Source organism: Lygodium microphyllum, chromosome 21 (genome assembly GCF_053477565.2).
Source record: "Lygodium microphyllum isolate KBCC chromosome 21, Lygodium_microphyllum_v1.1.10, whole genome shotgun sequence".
Classification (NCBI taxonomy): Eukaryota; Viridiplantae; Streptophyta; class Polypodiopsida; order Schizaeales; family Lygodiaceae; genus Lygodium; species Lygodium microphyllum.
Window position 1 is genome coordinate 83,227,932 of NC_141155.1, and position 3,805 is coordinate 83,231,736.

A 3,805-nucleotide genomic window follows, 5' to 3' on the forward strand; every position below is an offset into this window, starting at 1 on the left:
GGAGGACGTAGTGTAGTATGCTACCCATGTTGAGATAATAGTAGCACCTCAATACATGTGGCCTAGGCAAAGCTACATATAGTTAGGCTAGCTGCTGAAATGTTGAATCTTGATGGGTGCATTCACTAGTATGTAGAGAGCTGCATACATTGAGACATTTCCTATGTTGAGCATTCGTTAGGAGATCAAGACATAGGTAGAATTCATTGAGAGATAAGAAGCCAAACTTTCAAGACAACAATGAGCATTTGGTAGAGCTTGGAAGAGGAGAAGCCGATTGCTTGACACGATCAAGCATTGAAGAAGATATCATCACAAGCTAAACATTGCTTGGGCCTTGAAGCCTTACTGGAGGAGACATGGTTGTGGTGAGCATTGAAAATCTGAGATCCAATAATTTTTTTAAATCTATCATGTTGCCAAATTACATCATTTAATGGATAGTTTATAAAGCAAAAGATAATATTACTTTATACACTTTAGCTTATTATTTGGAACATCTCAATTCTAAATTGGAAAATAACCTTATGTCATAGAACTCCATGGTTGAATCGAATCTTGACAAGAGGATAGGAAGACTCGCCAAAGATCATAAGCAAAAGTCAATTGCAGATGCTTTGAGTACAAAGAGAAGACAAACAATAAATTCAAATGAGGAGGCTCTTGAAGCTTATGCTCCTATGGTCGAAGGTGCCATTGTTGAGTTTCCTAATAGAAAGGTAAGAACCTTCAAACTGCAAGGTAGGCAAATACATAAATGGGCATGCACTTTTTCTAATCCAAAAAGTGGAAAAGAGAGGGTAAAAGGTACACAATGTGCAAAATTTGGTATGAATAATCCTTATACCTAAGAGGGAGCCACAACCATTCAATTCCCAACCCTTTGATAAAGCATGTACAATCGAAACTGCATAAGATAGCTTTTCAAAGATGGAGTCTTAAGAGTTATAAATAGATATTATTGATAGAAAAGCATGTAGAGTTAATGATTGATGGTGAGAAGTAACACATCATTTGTATCATGCAAGTAATGTACTTCATTGCAATTAAGGATTTACGTTTGGATTTTTTTACTCACGGTGTGCATTCTTTCGATATATGTGTACTCCAAGAATCTTGGGTAAGTTACTTATGAATATATGTGTGCATCACGTGGGTTCAAAATAAGGTATTTTAAAAATACCATATATATATATATATATATATATATATATATATATATATATATATATATATATATATAGGGGTAATTTATAGATTGAATAGAAAAGGGTTGTATTTTATTCACGAAAAATTCACAGATAAGGATATTTATAAATAGGCCTTAAATGCACGTGATGTAGATGATATACATATAGTAACTTCCCCAAGCTAAGAATGCTAGTGAATGATGAATATTCTGCATACACCAATATAAATTTTGGAATGGAGTTCCTTAAAATTGCAAAAGCGTTATACTAGGAAAGATATGCCATTCTTAAGATTCCCTTTTTTTCTGTATTGATTGATGAGAGCATGGATCTTACCCTAGAGAAGCACATGGTTGTTTATATGTTTTATTTAGAGGATGAAGGCAATGATCCTTGTACTTGCAAGTTTGTGGCTTTATGTCCATTGGAAGATGGGAAGATCCAAATAAATTTGATGCATTGATGGCTCTCTTGGACAAAATGGGTTTATGTCTTGCAAAGATGATTGTATTTGCTTCAAATGGTGTCTCTTGCATGCAAGGTGTAAACAATGGAGTGCTTGTAAAGCTTAAGGAGAGAGTTCCACATATGATTGGTGTGCAATGCATTGCCCATCATGAAGCACTTGTAGTTCAGATGCACGTGAAAATTTTGTGGAATTTGGTTTTGTGGATGCTTTTGCTATTAAAGTTCATGCATGGGTTGAAAGGTCTACTCAACTACATAAGGGTCTTTGATAAATTAATGAAGGCTTTTAATCTCCCTTTAAAGGTATTGAGAATACACAATGTTTTTTGGTTGTCAAGGGGAAAAGTTATGAAAAGATTGGTGGAAATGTTGCCAACATTATTGAGTGACTTGAAAGTACACGATGCAACTCTCTATGATATTGCCATGGCTTATCAAGTATAGTTTTTGGTTCATTCATGGTTTTTGATGGATGTATTGTATGAGATGAATGCATTGAGCAATAAGTTTCAAATGGATCATGTAGATATCACTAATGTTGCAAATGCTTTGGATGTGGTTATTAAGGCTTTTCTAAATAAATACTTGGGTGATTCATTTGGATATGGATCAAAGAGACTCAAAGAATTTATGAAAAATGTGGAAAATAATATGCTTCTTTATGTTAAAGAGGATGGTTGCATTGAGAAGCATGTTGTATGTTTTTCTTTGTTGCCAAACTCTTTTAGTGGAGGCTCACCAAGTGCTTGCATTACGCTTGCAAAGGCTTTTATTGAGAAGTTAATAAGTGGCATTAATTCTAGATTTATGGATTTGCCCAACTTTAATAATGTGGCTAAGCTCTTCTTTCGCATGAGCCATGATAAGGATATTTGTGTGCAAGGTCAGATCCATAAGGCATTTTTGGGTCATTTTAGCACAAAGTTTGATTATGGAGAGCATAAACTCATAGATGGCACCCAATGTGAGTTTGAAGTGAAAAATTTTTGTCTCTCATTATATAAAGTGAATCAAAGATTTACATTTCATGAAGCATGGAAACATTGTCACAGTGAAATAGAGCGAGTTGAATCATAGCCAACTCTTATGGAACTTTGGCAAGAATTACTTGTGGTACCAATGAGTACAGCCATATGTGAGCATAGCTTTTCTAAACAAAATCACATCAAAGATGAAGACAGGAGTAGTCTTACATTGACTAAATTGGACACACTTATGCTCTTATCTCTATCGGTGCGACAGGATATGGAAGATGTGGATTGGGATGGGATTCATGATATATGGGTTGCCATGAAGTTTTGAAGGTCTCAATGTCTATCTTTCTAATGCACCCTAAAGAGGTGATTGTCACATTTTGGGAATGTATGGAGTCATATACTATGCTAAGTTTGTAGCTTTTGGGATTGTTATGCATTCTTTTGGCAATGTGATGATGATGGTACTTATGCATATTTTTGTCATTGAACATGATTCATGAGTTTTTCCTAAACATGAGTTAGTTTTTTGGATTGGTATACATCTTTGTGGCAATGTAATGACTATCCTATTTATGTGCCTTTTTTTGCATTTAATAGTTTTATGAGTTTGACTTAGGCGTGACTGTGCCAAATTTGTGCAAGGACATGATAGGAACAATTTTTTTGTCTTTTAGATGAGACTTTGTGTGTGAAACAAGCACCTAAAAAATAGAACTCGTGCAAGTGGTTTAGCACTTGCATGAGAGGTGTCCCTTGCATGCAAATAACCACTTAGCTTTTACTTGGTTGACCATGAAATCATCATTATCATTGTGGAGGGATATAGGGCTAGATCCACTTTGCTCCTAAGCTTGAACTCTTGACTGAAATAAATAGACAAAATCAAAGAAAAGAAAATTCATGCGATTCTTGCTTTTGACAATACACTTGTCCACATCAATTCTTCCACTTGCAATTGCTTCCTTATCTTTTTCTTTTGCTCCTCAGGGGTCATTGAATTCAACCTACATGAGAACAATAGTTAGTTAATATAATCTTAGGGCCATACATTTGCATAGACATTGGACATCAAAACATATTTCATAAGCATGATATTCTTTATTCTATAAATTCCAAATCTACTACCAACTTACAGTATTACCTAGAGTGTGAACAAGAGGGTTTTCTCTT

General features: G+C 34.8%; 1 pseudogene; it reads left to right on the forward strand.

Annotated features, from left to right (window-relative positions):
• The first annotated feature begins 542 nt into the window (after positions 1-542).
• Positions 543-2,960, forward strand: LOC148018217 (uncharacterized; annotated as a pseudogene).
• The last annotated feature ends 845 nt before the right edge of the window (positions 2,961-3,805 follow it).